This window comes from Silene latifolia, chromosome 10 (assembly GCF_048544455.1).
Source record: "Silene latifolia isolate original U9 population chromosome 10, ASM4854445v1, whole genome shotgun sequence".
NCBI lineage: Eukaryota > Viridiplantae > Streptophyta > Magnoliopsida > Caryophyllales > Caryophyllaceae > Silene > Silene latifolia.
Window position 1 is genome coordinate 23,443,490 of NC_133535.1, and position 19,629 is coordinate 23,463,118.

The window sequence follows — 19,629 nt, forward strand, 5'->3', positions numbered from 1 at the left end:
TTTTACGATGCTTATGGTGTTGGTGTTCTAAGTCTTAATGCTTTTGTTAGAGTTATCTGTTTTGGTTCTTGTCCTTACTTGAGCAATGTAATGCGTGGTATAAGTGAGTAGAGCTTTAATTGTGCTATTAAACTTCGGGACGAAGTTTATTTTTAGGAGGGTAGAATGTGACACCTCATGTTTTAAGTTTATTTTGTGATACATTTTGGTAAGTATGATATGGTTTGATAATAATTAAGTGATTTAATTGTGTTGCAATGATAATGAGTTGAAATGGCATTCAGATGTGTTGATGGTTTCATGACGCTTTTATAGTATTTTTGGGTGAACTTTGGGACGAAGTTCATTTTAAGGGGTGAAGACTTTAATACCCCGTAATTTGATAAGTATTTATAAGAATAATTTATGTAATTCGAATAATTAATTGAAACTATGAAAGGGCATTTATATTAATAATTGCAAATATGACAATAATTAATAATAAAATAATTAATGAGTCGGGAAGACGTATTGGGCCGAGTAATAAACATGTAATCGCTAAATTTTATTTAAAGTACTTTGGTTGTTGTACTTTTCTATTCACTACCTCAGGGAACCGAGATGGTAACGCTCTCATACTTGGGATGTCTAGCTAAAGGCTCCTGAATAAATGGGGGTGTTACACCATCCCCGGCAACGACGCCATTTTGATAGTAGGTTTTGTCGTGGAACCCACTTCAAACAATATTTGTAAACTCAACTACTATGTAGCTAGCGGTCGAGGTCGGTCTCAAGGATGGTGGGGTTAGATTGGGTATAAGTCCTTGTTTCGTTTTAGTTTAATCGAGCACGCGATATGTAAAAGAATACGACTCTAACAAACTAGGCTAGAACATGATGTAAACACACACACAAGCACGAAAACAAAGAACGGAAAAGTTAGGGTCTTTGGGTTTGTCTAGGTAGGGAGAGGGAGATGCAAAGGTCAACGAGAAATGGGTAACGGTTTCGGTCAAGGATTGTAGTCCTAATTTCTTAGACCTTCCTTAAGCTTACCATAAAACTTTCATTTTATGTTAAACTCGTCACAAACATGCTATCAAACCTCCCTTTTCATTCTCATTTAAAGAGATATTAAGCATACATCAATGAAAGGTTCGAACTTCCACACAAACATTCCATCGAACACCTTTTATGCATGTATGTAAAGACTCGACTTTTAACTCATATTCAAATGGAAACAATTCATTATCATCCCTCATGTTAACCCAAACTCACCCTTAAACCCTAGGTATAATCTACTCAAACATGGTTAACACAAATAACTAAACAATAACCGTGTTAAACATAGTCATTAACAAGATTGAACAAACAAGACAAGAGCATTGAAATAACACGTAACAAAAGAGATAAAGATTGAATCTTCACCAACAATGATAAAAGGAGCAAACTTGGATTGGAATAGTAAGGATGGATCTCTTCTCCCTTCAAATTACAACCCAAAACTAAATGTAAACTAATAAAAAATTGTAGATCTTGCATAAACTAAAGACTAATTAAACTAATATTGTAATACTACGGTTTTATGTGTCTATGGGTACTCTATCGAGTGGGACTTAGTCTGTCGAGTAAGTAGTTTTCCGCGCAAAACAGTAGACTGCCTGTAGGGTACTCGGTCGAGTAAGTTGGGGACTCGATCGAGTAAGGGTCACTCGATTGAGTAAGTCACTTACTCGATCGAGTAAGTGTGTTTTACGGGTTGATTAGCCGGATTTTATTAATGATGCGAGGTTAATATAAAAGGGTGGTCGTCACTATTCTTAATCACTGTTAACCTTTCTAAAAACCTTTTTGAGAAAAAGAGAAGTTACGTAGTTCGTGTTCTTCGCGTTGTTAACAAATCCCAAGGCTAGGAGTGTCGGATTACCTCGTTCTTTACGCCGTTGTGATCGTTGTGTCGAGGGTAAGCGTTTTATATAATTTTCATAATGTTTCGTTGAGTTTCTTTAAACCCTAATTGGGTATTGTTGGGGGCTTTTGGGTGATTTGTATGGTTATAGTGGTAATTGAATGTATGCATGTTATAGGAGGAGGATTCATTGAGGAAAGATTCTGATTGGCTGCTAGACTGTCTGTGGTGTTTGCATTCCAGGTAGGGTTTCCCTACTCAGTATTGGTTACATAGCGCTGTTGGTGTTGTTGTTGTTGTTGATTCCTTTATCGTATTGGCATTGGTTTTGGTACTTGTTGTTTGTATAAGGTGATTGTTGTGTAACTGTCTGTGATCTTCGGGGTGCATCCCTGGCTGAGTGGAGTCACTTACGGGAGTGGCTTCACACCCTTGATTAGCCTTCTGTGGAACCTACCATAGAAGGGATGTGCACATTAATGAACATGGGTTTATCGCTCGATGGAGATGAGTGGGGTTTAGGTGGGAACGGCTGCGGTCCCCCACTGGCGGCGAGGAGTACTTGTTGTGATGGGTACTCTAGCACGGCTACACACTTCAGTGTATAGTCAAATATGTGGAGATGGGATGGAGTTGTGGAGATTGAGTTATGCTGATTGAGTTGTTTGTAACATTGTTTCATTGCAGCTGTTGTTTTATGTAATCAGTACTAACCCCGTTAATTATTTTAAAAACTGTGGTGATCCATTTGGGGATGGTGAGCAGGTATGAGACGATGCGCATGGGTTAGCTGGGATGAGTCACCATGTTGCTGTTTTTAGAAGTCTTCCGCTGTGTCGAACACTCTTTAGTTTTTTTAATAGTTGATAGTTTTGAGAACCTTTGTATTTCTTTTAACATTTTTGGTTTCTGATTGTATCACTTAAACTTTATTACCATTTAAGTACGTTTCGTTATTGTCCATTTGATTATCATTGCCTCGGGTAACCGAGAGGGTAGCATTCTTATACCTTAAGTGGTCCTGGTAAGGCACTTGGAGTATGGGGGTGTTACAAATATTAAGAAAGATTAAAACTTTGATTAAAGGAAAGATTAATGATTTTAGTAGACTAATTAAACTAATTGGGTTTTTCTAGCAACAATCATAATAAAAAATACTACTAATTATATTATATAATGACTAAGTATAATAATAAAATGGACTAATTATAACAATGTTTAAGTTTAATCTAAATAATAATTGACCAAAACAAAACTAAGCTAAACCTAATACATTGTCTAAAGAGTGCCCCAAAAAACTAACTAAAACAATGAAAATGAGGGAGTATATATATATAGGCTGAGAAAGGCTGGTTTGCTTGTGAATGCTCTACCAGCCGGGTGGTCGCTGCCGTCGTGGCCACCGGCACCGATAACTTTTCACAAAGGAGCGAAGCTTGCCGTGAGGGTGGTGGGAGTCGGTGCACTGGCAGTAGGTAAAGCGGCAGGGAGATGCAAGAGTGTGTTGTTTGAGCGTGTTCGAACAAGAAGGGGAGCAGTGTGCCGGTAGGCTACGCCGGCCACCGTGGGTTGGTCGACGCCGAGTAACCGGAGAAACTGGAGCATGCTGGTGTTGATGTGTAATAACCCGGATTTTCACAAGACTTAATTAAACTAATGGCGGAAAATTAATTAAGTCTAATAAACATTATTGAATAAAATAAGGAAATCCGGATCGCTATGGATCCATAATACAAAGTATTTCGAGACTTATGTCTCATTACAAAGCCTAGAAATTGTGTCCAGCATTAATTAAAATTTATTTAGTACACAAGATCACTACGGTTCCAGATTAAACTTCTCAATCACTCCCCTTGGTCATATCCTCATCTTGGATTTCTGAAAAAAAGATATCAACAACACGCTGAGCGCGAGCAACCTAAACATTCTATTAACATCCCTAATAATTTAAAAGCAGGCATGCAAATTAGATCAATGATGCGTAAACAAGAGTCACATAATACACATAACACATAAATCTCATATTCTAGTTTGTTTAATCATGTGGGTGAATAGAACAATAATAAAATAAAATCTTGTGGTAGCTATTTGATTTTGAAAATCACTTTTCACATAAGCATTCAATATACACACGAGTCGTGGCTCCATAGTGTATAACTATACACTACCTGGCTTGCATCTCACCTGACATATACAATTATCCACCATACTCGTAGACCGTGCCAATCCTAAGACGGTTTACATCTCACACCAGAGGGCTTGGCAGGGCCGGACTCCTTAGTATAAATCAACTTACTTATCTGATAGCATAAAGGAGTGAACTGCAACTGACCTGATAGCCCACAAGTCACGGCACCTTGTACACCCGGCCATAAAGATCGCGAATGTGCACACTAGTATTAAGCATAGTGCTGGTGATATCTAAAGGAAGTACGAGACTGATCAAGTCTCTGTCTATGAATGGCCAAACACTCGCTACTCTCGGAACACCAGCGACTGTCCCCGGCCTATCCGGCGCTACATTCTGTGTCCTTCGTACGCCGATCAACACTTCTCATTAGACAACTCCATCAAGAAGTTGGCTGTTTTATACTCGAAGGCCCAATAAAGAACACCTCTCGAGCTATCCCGTATACTAAGACTCCTAAGTATCATTATAGCACAGTCGCCCATGTAACTACACATAACTATCACATTTCATTTCTTACCTCGTATGATGGTGTCACGACACGGATCGTTAGAATACAATAACTTTGTCTTAAAGTTCATTATCATCCTTAAAGGATATTTATTCCAATATTTCATAATTATAGTCATTATAATATTGGGAATGACATATATAACATAAATAGAATGCAGATTATAATAGCCATGTAAAATTAACAATTCAACAATAAAGCATCAATAACAATAAACATGTCATGGCATAAAATATTAAACATTGTATTTTAATATTTCACTCTAAGGTCATTATTATCATTTAAACTTAACAAATATGGAAAAAGCATAATACTTAATGAATATATAAAATGTATAGTAAACGATAATGTAAATTGTGATTTATATATTTATCATGTTAATGAGCAAATTATAAAATGTGTCATGAATAATTGAATTATTAACTCATTTAACAAGTAACTTAGTCCATACGTATTATTACAAGATATAAGTAAATTTAGTGGTCTAATGTTTCTAATTCATTTTTAATATCAAACAAACTTATGGAACACAAATTTAAACATAATCTCAATATAATTAGCATAAACAAGTTTTTTAAGATTAAGGAGGTTAAGAGAAAGATTAGGTTACATCTTTTGGAATGTGATGAAGTGAGCAATTAATATGAAGTATGGAATGATAATAACCCTAAGCTTGAATCAAAGAATTATTAACGCAATTCTTCTTCCTTTTCTCCTTTTTGTTATTAGTAAAAATAGTAGTAAAAGTAATACTAGAAGTTTTAGAGATGTTTTTTTTTTAGAGATAGTAGTAGAAGTAATAGTAGAAGTTTGGAGATTTTTAGAGAGGTAGTAGTAGAAGTAATATAAGATCCCCACGAATTTTTAGAGGGATATGGTTTTTGCATTGAATCTAAAGCTTAACCTTACATCTATTTATAGGAAAAAGGATGAAAATATTTTAATGCGTAATTGAATGCCATTAATAGCAAGTTGTTAGCAAATTGATCAAGTGGAGGGAGGTGTATTCATCAAGTGGATGGAGGTAGTATTCAAGTTGATAAAGGTAGTAAAGCAAATGGAGAAAGTGGGCAAGTGGATTGGTATAAAACGAATATAATCTTCCTAATAGGGTCATTATGAATTCATGATCATCAGCTAAAAATATACCATTACGACAAGCTCAGAAAAATAATAAATCTAGGCTTTTGAAACGCATCAATCGAAGTCCGGATGATCGTTTTCGGAGGGTTTTAAGATGCCAATATTCTACTTATACAGGTATTACATAACGACGTTAACTCGCATGCTATCGTGGGTGTTTGGTCTTATTAAGCACTCTATTCCATATGGCTATGCAAGTAGGATAGAGGGTACGAGTTTATAACATAATTTCGTATATGACTTGGGTAATCCATGTGGTTTAGGTTTGCGTGTTTTACTAAGTCGTAACTTATACATTACAACTATCGAAAGTTTGGTTTGTTATTTGAGGGTTGGTCATGATCTAAACATACTTAATTACTCTAGTTACGGATAACGGTGGTGATAGGCTATTTATAGGAAAGAGAAGTAAAGAATGATGACGATAGAATAGAGAAGTTGATAATGAGGGAGGAGGAATGTTGGTAACCATGATGATAGCAGGTAGCATAAGGGACATACTACGACTTGCAAACTACATAAATTTGGACCACAAACTTAATAAAATAGTACGCACTTATAATAACGGGTCATAAATCGTCCGTAATTTTAAAATAACAAAGATTTAAAACTCAATAGTCTTAAAATCTCAAATACGGAGTTTAGTAAACGTAAAGTATTTCACAAATTGTAAAAGATATAACTTTTGAATCCTACTAGATCAGGTTGAATCGGAAATAAATATAATATTACTATAATATGTCAAAACATAAAGTTTGGAATTTTCATTTGAAATTGGGAAGTTTAAATTTTATAACCAAATATTATAATAGTTTGAAAATTAATAGCTAATATCATTTTATCATGTTAATATTTGAATCGGACTTAAAGTTTGTCCATAAACAATAAAAGAACAATTTGAAATATAAGAACAATTTTTGTTACACGTTAAAAATAAAATAAAATATATAAAAATAATGACTAATTAACACGGGGTGTTTCATGATGTCTGGCGGTGGGTAGGGCTGCTGCCGACAGACCGGCTGGGGCAACAAGGTGCTTGTTGATTCGTTTGTTGTCGAGGTGATACGAGGATGAATGAGGCGAGGCCATGGCTACTGCTGTGGTGGGCGACGGTGGCTGAGGGTGGTGAAGGTGGTGGTCCACGGTGGTTAGTGGAGGAGCACGGTGGTGTAGAAATTGTAGCAAAGACGATTTCACGACTTGATTTCATAGCTTGTTTCCTTTAATTGTTTTCCTTCTCGAGCTGGGGTTTCCGTCTCGTTATTCCATCTTGCAATCCCGTCTCACCTATATATTAAATTAAAATAATAATAATAATAATAATAATAATAATACGAATAATATATTAAAAACCCGACTACTTATTAAATCTAACTAATACGACTAATTATTATAAATTAGTTAATAAAATGAGTTATTTAATCAATTATGCATGCAAAATCAAGTCGGAATAAGGTATAAATGAGGGGCGAAACGCGACCAAATAACGACTCATCAGTTTTCCCTCAATTTAATCAAACCAAAAACTTATTCGAGACGCTAGTTTTTCGGAACAATGGGATTCCTACAACATTTAATCCCAATTCAAAGTAATATACAATCTTTCAAGTGCTTATCAAAGCTTATGACACAACTAAGCCAATAATAAAGCATAAAAATAAAAAATTTGGCATATTTACTAGGCCATTTCGAAAATTTGAAGAGCTTTTGGACAAAGTTTTCAATATTAAGACAATGTAATTCATTATGAGCAAAGATTGAAGCCTCGTGACACAATTAGACCAAGAATTAAACATAAAAATCAAAATATGGGCATGTTCATCTTGATTTTCGAAATTTAGGAAAACTTTTAAGACATGTTTCCCAATGTAGGTCACTATATAGCATTACTAGTAGAGTTGATCATATGGCCCAGGCCCTCTAGCCCGATCCGGCCCAGCCCGAATTTTCCCCGGGATTGGGCCTCGATTTTAGGCCTGAAAATCCCACGGCCCGAAGCTTATGGCCCGATTCAATATAATAGGGTCGGGTTTGAGCCGCCTTTACGGCCCGAATTTTGGCCCGGCCCGGCCCGAACATATGCAAAATTTACGAATATGTACAATTTAAGAATGTTAATAAGCATTTTGTAAAATAATTAACCAGTCCATTGTTGTATTGTAAATAAGCCGTAGTCACTTGTTTACATGTATTAGTTTGATAAGTCTTAGTATTTTCCTTTACCAGTATTTATATGATAAAAAACGAGCTAATGATTTTGTATCATGACACGGCTGTCGCAACCCTATCAAAAATAAATCAATTGTCTCTAACTAATATAGTAGAGGTAAGTCGGGTATCGTATCCACAAGAAGATGGGAATAATGTAAGCTAAACTAAGTCCGTCTAAGTAACCGTGCGTTCTTGGAGGTTTGATTGTTTTGGTTGTAAACTACGAAGATATAAGAGAGAAGAGCAGAAAGAGAACAAGGGCCAAACTTTAAAGAAATTTGACAAATAGATAGAAATAGCTAGGACAGTCGGTTCACCATGGTTTTCTAGGAGTTCAATCTAGGCTCTCATAGGTTAGCATAAACTCGGTCCGCAGGGTAATGAAAAGGTCCTTTCGGTCCGCTATTCACCCTAAAACATTGCTAACTTAACTTTCACCCTCATTAGAATGCCATAATGTTCATTGCAAGTCTTACCCCTTCCAATCTCTCGATCTAGGTCAAGATGTACCAAATTAGTTAGCTAAATACGTCGACTCAAGCAACTAATCGCTATTAAATGCAATGATTAACAACACAGACCCAATTTGTACCAAGCCCTAATCACCTATTCATAATCTCCCAAATTACCATGGCTCCCCTATGTCCTAGCATAGAAGATTAGTTACGCATAAAGAAATTTGGGAAATTAACAACAATAAAAGAGACAATTTAATAAAACATTCTAATTACTAATAGAAGCAATAATTAATTTGGAAGAAAGAAGAGATGAGAAATAATAAATACGTGGAATATGATAAAGATCGAATTTAAAGAACGAAAATACCAAATACAATGAGTTCCAAAAGTGCCAAGTTCTAGGTCTCAAGAGTAGAGAATAAAATTGAGAGATCCAAGTTTCATATCCAAAAGTAAGAGATGAAAGAAGAGATATCTTGTTCTAATGCTGTCGTCCCATTTATTATAAGATAAAAAATAAAATATCCTTGCGTAAAAATATCCTCACGGCAGAAACTACTCGATCGAGAAGAATGAAATCACTTGATCGAGTGAAATCAAGATCAAACAACTCGATCGAGGACAATAAGTACTCGGTCGAGAAACCTAGAAAACGTCCTTCTCGATCGAGTATAGTATTTACTCGATCGAGAATCTTCAGCAAAAAAAGCATTTGATCGACCTGTTTTTGTAGATACCTCATTTCTACACCTTCCGCCAACCACCAAGTGATGATTGCGCCGCATGTTTGGTACGCGGAACGATTTATGACAGTCCGTAAGTTTATCATCAGGTGATAGCTCAAACACTCGAGTCTACCCCTTGGTTGTCATCTACGCACCGATACGGTCGTTTTGACAGTAATTAGAGTTCATTTAAAGTCCGGGTCAAAAACCGCTTCATTTTCTAAGAAACCGTTTAAAATGCCGAGTCAGAATGTTCTAGAATATTCCAGATATTTGTTCCCAAGTAAATTTTTATATCTTTTGGTAAAATATCTTCCGTATATCATATTTTACTGAATAAGGAAGTATAGATCTACCGCAATTCCATAATAGAAACGCGGAAATTTTTCTTCCGGAGGAGGAAACCTCTGGGGAAATGACGCAGCAGGTGCTGCGCCTCTTGGAAGGACCGCAGCAGCTGCTGCGCCTCTTTTCCAGCCCGTTTTGGCTGTTTACGGAATATTTCCGTGATTTCTTTCCAAAGTTTGTGTCATTCTAAAACTCTTCACATTTTTCACGCGAGTGTCCGCCCTTTTCTTCTCTCTTTGTATTCTAGACCTTGCTCTAAGCTTTTGACGCCTACGTGCTTGATCAATCGACCACGTAAGCTCAGATCATTCTGAGTACCAGTCACGTAATGACCGGCCAATTTGACCACTACACATCAATCAATTAATCTAAAATCCTCCAACGAGGGCACTTTCTACATACATTCGAGTCGAGCAATCACTAACGTTAACTTAGTTAATCTCGTTCCGTCAAACATGTAAGTCTGAGAGTGTAAATCCCATCTTTATTTATTGTATTTTATTTTTTGTACCTATTAATATAAGGTTTACGTCAAAAGTATATTAAAAACCGACTTAAAACACATTTTCATAAAACTGTTTTTACGCAACAACGGATACCAGGCGTCGAGAAGAAACGCAGTAGCAGCTGCGCCTCTTTGAAGATCTGTTGCGCCTCTTCCAGAGGCTGCTTGCTGCTCCTGCTCTTCTTCTTCTTCCTTGGGTTTCTGTTGTTTTATTCTTTTTTCGTCTCATTTTCTTACTTTCTTTCATTCTTCAGTATATAAATCATGTTTTAATAATCATTTTTAATTATAACATTTTATTTCGACTTAAAACCCTTATAATTCGATATTTGCGGGTTTTCGTCATTAAATCAAACCCGGATTTTAGAAACTCGATTTGTCCATATCAAGTTTCTGGAATTCGTCTTTGGTACATAGTTTTCTTTATTTGATTTCAGTTTATCAAATTCTTTTCGAGTTCAAGTTCGTTTCTTTTGTATTTCCGAATTCCGACATCGCGAATGAATCTAATTCGTTCTAACTCGTTTTAATTCGTTTTTATCGCTTTTATGACGATGTCAGTATGTAATTAATCTGTTAAATCACTTCCACTTGAGTCTAAACATCAATAATTGACCTAAAATATACCAACGAACGTTAACAGACCGCGGTTCTGACTTCACAGACATAGCTCAACCCAAGAACAGACGCATGAGGAGTTGCGCCTCTTCCAAGGGACGCAACAGATGCTGCGCCTGTTCTGAGATGATTTCTGTCCCTGAACTCTTTCTCGCTTTAACATAGTTTCTAATTACGTGTTTAATTAACTAATAATCGTAATATCGCCCCTAATCTGACCTATTTTATTACTTTAATTTCTAACCTTATATTTTTCCTCTATTTACATCTTCGAAATCCGTTTCAAGTGTATATTTGGCGTAAATCAGATAACCGTTGTAATCAATTGTAATCTTAATTATTATATTTATTTATCGTTTTTATTATTTATGTATGATTTATTTACTTGTATTCACATGTAATCAATTCTAAATCCTAATTCGACATTATTAATTGCCAAATTATTTGTTCACCGACATAGTTTAATTCACATGCTAGGATTAATCTGTGGATGTTGTATTACATGCATATAATCGACGATATATCAAATATGAATAACTTCCCTAATCATTAGTAGAGGCCGCTATCGAGGTAGGCGGGATTAGGTGTTCAAATAAAGAGCTTCCTAATACGTACCCTCACCCCTTACTCCAGATCTCTGTGAACATCAGTGTTCATTGGCATCCACGAGAGTCATTCTAGACATACAATGCTAAGGGTAACGAGTTCTTAGTGTTCATGTCACTACTTTGTGTCTTGACATGACACGAGGTATTCGAACGGTTCCAATTTTCCATAAAAATTGGTGGCGACTCCACAAATGCAGGCTTATTCAACCTTTCACCGGTTTCAATGCCTCACAAATCGGTAACGGCCCATGACGTGCTTTGGCAAACCAAGGTTCCGTGGGAAAAGTGTCGCCGCCTCAAACAACACAACGCGCGGGTGCGCGCGGCGCGGGTGGCCCATGTCCACAGTTTTCAGCAGCCAACTTAGTCAATCGAGCTGTGTTAGCGTGGATGAACTCAAAACACCTTCTGAATCCACTTCACGCATCTCTAAGTGACAGATTCCAAGCTCTGATTCTTCTTTCTCCAAAATGCATGCAATTGGGACAAGTTCATGCTCGATTTTGGTTCATACCTGCAAATAATACAAGACAAACCAAAGTGGACTATTCGGGGGACATTTGTAGCTAGATGCCACATAAATAACATAGAAATGCGTGTAAATATAGGGTAAGAACCTTATATAAAATACACGCATCAAACCTCCCCAAACCAAACCTTTGCTTGCCCCCAAGCAAACTATAAATGCAACTAGGAACAACTAGTGGAACGAGGCCAACTCACCAGCTACAAATCGTCCACCCAAGCCAACTTAATGCAACAAATAATAAAGTAGCAAAAGGTCAAGTGCAAATGAGTTAAATCAATGTTTTAAACTACTGAACCGTCGACCTTGCAAGACTCATATATATATTGGACTCTCACGGGTCGCTCATCACACAAATTAAGCACAAGGTGAGTATAATTGTATGAGATAGAAGGAAATAAATATGCTCACCTAACTCGACCTATAAGAACATGCATATGCATTCCAACCAATCAGGACCAAGACACACGCCGAGGACTTACATATAATGTCAGGTGAGGTGATTGGGTAAGAAGGGGCAAAAAAAAATTGGATAAGTGGAGGTAAATCCAAGCTAGTACAACCATAACCAAATAGTAAACTCATTCCGCTTCACTACTCAATACAAAACGTAAAACCGTGCCATTGTGGCAAAACATCACTCACACCAACAAAAGACTCCTTATGAAAAATAATGATAAACATTGGGAGTCATAATCAGTAACATTTCACATGATTCTTTTTTTTCTTCTTCTTTTGCCTTCTTTCAATTTTCTTTTTTTTTTTCTTTCTCGCATTTCTTTTTTTTTTTCAATCTTTTTCATTCATGCTACCAACTTCAAATCTTTCAAAACGAGCCAAATTTGAGATGGATAAAAGCATACCCATGGGAACTACTCAACTAGCTTGACAGGGCAAGCTAAATTTTAGGTGTCGTTAGGGGGTCAAAAGGCAAATTTGGCTAATGTGAAGTTTATGGGTAGTAATGAAAGAAGGGTTGTAAGTTACCTCTCCACGTGTGTCACTACCGCATACAGGTACTAAGAAAAGAGCGTTATGCTTGTGCAATTTAATGTTACATGTCTTATAGAGAGTAATACTCACATTCTAAATAAAACTGGTCATGAATGTCACCAGTTTATCAAGCTCTAAATCTTAGAATGTATATGTAGCTTGCCAATATTAGAATCACGTCTATTCGTTCAGTTGAGTTTAAACAAAAACTCGTAGATTATGTGTAACACCCCTATATACCAAGGAGCCTTAACAAGACATTCCCTAGCATATAAGGGCGTTACCATCTCGGTTGCCCGAGGATAGTAATCATCAAAAGTCGATAAAAGAACAATTATAGTTTATTACAAGATTAATCACAACCACTGATATAAAAGATACAACTTAACACCACTATATGAACCACTCTTATCGTGACTCGTGAAGGACTCATCCCGCCTAGACTCCAGCTACTAGCCCAGACATCACCTGCTAAGACTGACTGCTCACCATAAGGGATCACGGCAAACACAACAGAAACAACAAGAAGACAAACCACACAAGGTCAGTAACTGAGGAAAAACACAACATCAACAGCCAACATACTACAGACACAACCAAGCACACACACAAGCCACAATTACTCCAACCAATCCCCGTCACCGACTGTCCACTGGACCAGCCCTGCCAGTGGGGGACCGCAGCCGTACCCACCAAATCCCCGCTCAACATACAGAGCGATAAACCCAAGTTTCCTTAATGTGCACATCCCCTCGTGTGGCGGGTTCCACAGAGGGCGAACCAAGGGCGTGAAGCCACTCCCGCAAGTGACTCCACTCAACCAGGAAAGCGCCCCGAATATCACAGACAACCATTCACAATCAACGTATTACGACAACGGTAGACACAAAAGCACAGCACCAACCGACTATCACAATCCGACAACCATACTGATGTAACAACAACCAAACCACATCACAAGACACTCTAGACAACCAACTGTACTGAGTAGGCGAACCTACCTCTAGCCAACCGCAGCGATTCCACGTTCAATCATACGACATCAACCAAGCAAGCAATACACCTATACAAACAGTACAATAATCCATCACAACCACTACAACCCTAACTGAAAACGACAACGACAATGACGATGATGATGATGACATACCTACGCATAGCATACCGGCGTCAAGACCGCTACCCAACTCAAGCAACCCATCCCTACGGCACAAGCCTCCTTAAAGGCTTCCATGGAGGGAACTAGGGAGAAGGGGAGAAGGAGAGATGACTTTTAGGTTTTTAGGAAGAGGCGGAAATGATTTGCGACTCTACCAAAACACGATTATAAATCCCCGCTGTAAAGACGCTACTCGATCGAGTAACTAACTTACTCGATCGAGTGGCCTCTACTCGATCGAGCCTCCCCTTTACTCGATCGAGTGGCCTCAACTAGATTGAGTACCACATACCCAACGCTTAACATGACACAAGTTATCTCTCATAAGACTTCCCAAAGGCCAAGACATGTCTCTAAGGTTGGTCAACGTCAGTCAACGGGTCCCTAAAAGGACGGGTATTACTGTCTTCCCCCTTAAAAAGAACTTCGTTCCGGAAGTTCGACTCCTCCTCTCCCGAACCACACGACAAAGATACCCAAGTCAACACCACCATCTACCCGACACGGGTCAACAAAACTGTTTAGCAAATACTATCCCCCTACGTATGTTCATCGAACATCATCATCCTCAACCACCTAACACCCGACACACACACAAACCTCAACAAACTACTAACTTCCTTTTGAATTACTTGACGCATACCAAGCATCAATACGATCAATTCGACTATCACTTATACTACTACATCGAATTACTCAGACATGCATCGACACGATTACTAGACTATACTTTCATTCATCACTGGTCAACAATTACCACTTACAAAACACACAACCCAACGGGTCATCACAGGTTCACTACAACACATGTTTCTGACTTACACCACATATGTTTCATTATACTCAATTACCTTGACCTTACAACACAATTCCGCTAATAACATTAAAGCCTCAAGTCATCATAGTGAATACTACCGAAATAAAGTATACAACATGCTATATCATTCGACAATTAATAATTCTTACTCAATTGCACTAAGACCGCCATAAAGCTATCCAAAACAAGCATACGAAACATATTCAAACCATCATTCACATACTTTAAAATATCACAAAAATACCGCAACATTGTTATAATTACACCATTTTTCCTTTTGCGACATTACTCTTCCCTTCTAAAAGGAACTTCGTCCCCGAAGTTCAGCATCAAACAACTTCCCTGTCCCTTAGACCGACACAAACGACACTACTTTGACATTACTCATAAACCACCACAACAACATTGATTCATGTTAACAAAACTTATTCCTTGACATTACTTAGGTACAACTCATGCAACGATATCATGTAACATATCGCGGATATATTGTTACAACTAGTAGCAAATTCAACAATTATTTGTAAGACGGCCTTTTCGAACAAAAGACAATATTATAATTGTAGTATTCGATTAAACCACGACAGATGGTAACCGCATGAAGATTACAAGGTAATACAAATACCACTAAAACTGCGTGAAGTGATCAAAATCCATATCAGACTCATGACAGAAACAACATTCTCTTGACATTACTTAACCACGACTCACATGAGATAGATATATATACAAATACGAACTTAAACAACATCACTTGCACACTAAGTTCTTGCAACAACATGTCTTATCGTTCCGACGCACCTATATCGCATACAAGCTCACTCATAACTCGACCACAAGCCAATTCATGATCAACGGTGAAGCTAAAACATGTTACTAAACACCAACAACCATGACCAATGTAAGAACATCCAAAAATATGATGATTTAAACAATTCAAACATCGAAATGTGCCTGTAACAGTGACACTCGATCGAGTTGGTTAGGCACTCGATCGAGTTTGTCAGCTACTCGATCGAGTAGCCCAAGATCAGAATACTCTTTAAATGACACACCTGCAGCTACTCGATCGAATGAGGGGAACTCGATCGAGTTGCCACAAGTCAAAATTTGCCCGGAACCTCAAGCATAAGATATATAATCACATAAGTACGAGTCGGAATGCTAACCCGACCCACAAATCCTGCATGAAAATGTGACAGTATTCAAAACACGGCCTTATGACCCAACATACAAACCAAGTCCGAAATGTACCAACCAAAAACAAACTAATATCCACCATAAACTATGAAACATAAAAGAAGGAAATGGAGCATCATCACTCCTGCTGCTGCTCATCCATCACTGCATCCTCATCACCACCGCCACCCGAAGTGCCTGCTCCCGACACACCAAGACCCGCATCACCACCAGCTCCAGCATCTGCTCTCACGTAGCAAGGGGTCAAACCACCATAGGGGTACGACTGAGGCTCTCCCCAAGTCGAAATGTCCACACCAAAAGAGTGGAAAACCTCACTGCTATCCCCGACTACCCTCCACCAAACCGGCTGAGGTTTCGTGGTCCCTATACCCTGAACATAAGTCATCTCATGTAGGTTCCGGAGTGTCAAAGTGGAAGACACTCTCTCGGCAAGGTAGCTCTCACGCATCTCCGGGCTATAAAGAGGAGGGTAACCAGGGAACTGATACTGTGGTGGCGCTGGCTGCTCTGCTGAGTCTCAGCCATCCTCTCCCGCACTCGATGTGGCCCCCTCCCCACACTAGGTCGGTCCTCCTCCGCTCCCACATTCTCCCATTTCCTTGGCTCGGGCATAACCTTAAGAATCTTTGGGTCAATGAGGTACGTCTGCCTCGCAGGACGCCCCTCCCCCTCCTCATCCTCGTTAGAGTCCGCAGATACCACTGCCGCGGGTAAAGGCTCTGTCACTGGGAGGTGCTCCGAGGCTGGTATCCGCATCCAACTCATACCCCACACCCTCCATGCCAAACTACCATCCCCCAAGGTTCTCAACCATTTCTGGTCGAGGAAATAGTCGCGGTCCAAGGTAGGCACTGTGGTGTTCAAAGGAGTGTAGGCCGAGAAAGCCTCAAAGGATGTCAGTTTCTCTGCCAACCGAGTGGCAATGGCCCCACAACTCAACAAGCGGGTGTCGGAAGAAGCCATGAGCGCTAAACTGGCACACATCATGGCAGGGGCACTAAAGGTCACTCTTTGAGACCGCTCGGGGTTAAGGTACGCCATCAACAACATCAACTAATGTGAGTTCAACTTACTCACATCCTTTCTCTCGTAAAGAAGACATGTCAAAGCACGAAGGAAGATCTTCAAAGTGACATGTTGAACATCATTAATCAACATGTTACTTGAAGTAGGAGCTGGTTTCCCGGTAAGACAAGGCATAAGACTACTAACCCCACACTCCGATGGTATGTCCCGAAGAGCTCCCTTGGCGGGTTTAGCAAGGCCAAGGTGGGAAGCAAACAGGTCCATGGTCAAGATAAAGTTGGTGTTCATGAGGCGGAACTCCACAGTTTGTTCCACCGCCTCGTATTTAAACGAGCTCATGAACTCAAGAGTAAAAAAGGTATAGGAGTGCTTACGGAGGTGATATAACCCAGTCATCCCCAAGGTCTCGAAAATATGCCTAATGTCGGTCTCAATCCCCAAGTCAGTCAGAAGGGTCGTGTCTATATAGCGGGTGGGTCTCATCTTACGGCTCTGCAAAGCCACAAACCTCTTCCTTTGTGTGAAATCCACAAAGACTACAGACGGGTATTCGGCTACAGCCGAAACTACCGGTCCACTCCCCTCTCCTACCTCTGGCCCAGAAGCCCTCCCTCTCTTGCTCTGTCGGGTTCTCACTGTTGGTCTCGGCATCTGTTTCAACATATAACTTAAATATACAACCACATATATATGAAAAACATACAAGGCAATTCATGTATGATCATAGAAAGAAGCAACTAGGTACACACTATCACCACCAATCCAAACATTTTAAGTAAAATTCTCAATTCTAGTCATCAGACGGTCTCTACAGCTGTAAAAATTGAAACCAGTTTCGCATTCTTTTACATTACAACTACTAATTTTGAAAACCTGACATACAAAATAGCTTTACCAACCAACAAATTTCACCAAGAAGTAAGACGAATTTTAGTTTGGGGCACTTTTAAGACGGAGTTTTAAGGCAAATTTTTGAGGGAAACTCATCAAAATCATCTCTAGACATGATGTGTATAACATATATCGCCCAATTTTCATCCTTTTACATATAAAAGACAACCAAAAATCAATTCAAATTCCCAAACCCTAGAAAATTCGAGTCACATAATCCCCTATTTTGATTCGATTTTTACATAGCTATCAACAATAATCATCAAAGGAAAGCATCTAGATCATATTGCAACAATTAGAGGTAAGATTTAATTCATATAAATCGATTTTCCAACAATTTCCAAAATCTTGTATGTTTCTAACTAATTAAAACATCAAAATAGGATAGACATACATACCTTAATTGATTAGCAAGTACAAGGAACAAATTACGCAAAGAAATCACCAAATCCAAGCACCAAAACCAACAAGAATCAGAGTATTTTGAGAGAAATTAGGAACTAGCCGACTAGGGTTTGTGAAAAGAAGAAAGAATAAGAAGAAAGAACAAAAGAAAAGGGTATATTAACCCGCAATTCCCCGGGTACTGTAGCACTTACTCGATCGAGTAAGTCTGTTACTCGATCGAGTGGCCTCCACTCGATCGAGTTGGAGCTACTCGGTCGAGTTTTCATAGGAAATCCCAACTTTCTCGACGTAATGGCTTCCTAACTAGATCGAATGAGGTCTACTCGGTCTAATAGGCACTCGTACTCGGTCAAGCAAGGCTAGATACATGGTCGGAGGTATATAAGATTAACTAAATATTCCTGCAAAACAACAACCCGTGTCAATTCCAAAAATTAATTCGAATATCGGCACTGGTTAATGTATTCATTCACATCGTATCACTACTACACAAGTATAACGTATTAATCCAACAATTACATTACTTCATTCAACTCTTCATTTTTATTCCATGATGACTGTTTTAGCAGGATTTTCCTGAACGGATCCGGCCTGATGAGAGAGTAGTTTGGGTATCTAGTTCTATGTATTTGGTAGAGATTAAGGAATAATTAATAAGAAAAAGACTTAAGTATAGATAATATTGCTTATATTATATGGACGAATTGAGTACAAATTTGTATATGAGATCGGTTATATTCAGAGTAAAGAAAGATAGAAAAAGTGTAGAATAATTAAAGTGTAAGTCTTGATCCTCCATTATCTATTTACAAATGCTATATATAGCCCTCTTTCTCTATTAACGTTCTTATTATTAACGTTACAATGATCAATGTCCTCCCCAAATGTAGGAGTTGTTGCCGGATTAATAGGGCATGCTCCCTATTAATCCGCTTGACTTAATCTTCCTTTAACGAATCCTCAGCTTTTCTTCTCCTTTCCGTCTTGATTCATAGATGATAGGGTCTTATGGTTGGACTTGGTCTTCCTTGAGTATAGGACACGACTATTAATTCCCAACAACCGCATTTCTTGTTTATATTTCTCAATCCACTGTTTTAATGCTCTGCGCCAGTTATTCTACTTTACTATCGGGCTTCTCTTCTAGGATTTGGTAGCCTTCTTACTATAATATTCTTTTAATATCTCGAACAGTAGTTAGACTTGTCCGGTCTCGGTTACTTCAATCGGACTAATAAAGTCGGGCCGGGTTGGAGTCGGACCAAGCTAAATCGGGCCTAACAATTGCCCCTTGACATTTTACCCATCTTGGATCGGCCGGGGTGAGATGTCAACTTTACCGGGTTAAACAATAAGAAGAGTCATATTTATTCAGTGACTCTTAGACTCCTAGTTACCGT

General features: G+C 38.5%; 1 long non-coding RNA gene across 1 annotated transcript; it reads right to left on the reverse strand.

The window, feature by feature from the left end:
* Window positions 1–3,536: 3,536 nt before the first annotated feature.
* Window positions 3,537–5,454, reverse strand: LOC141608887 (uncharacterized). The gene is made up of 2 exons (XR_012527039.1): window positions 5,198–5,454; window positions 3,537–3,766 (listed from the first exon to the last, which is right to left on the reverse strand). It is a non-coding gene; the product is annotated as an uncharacterized LOC141608887 (long non-coding RNA).
* Window positions 5,455–19,629: the final 14,175 nt, after the last annotated feature.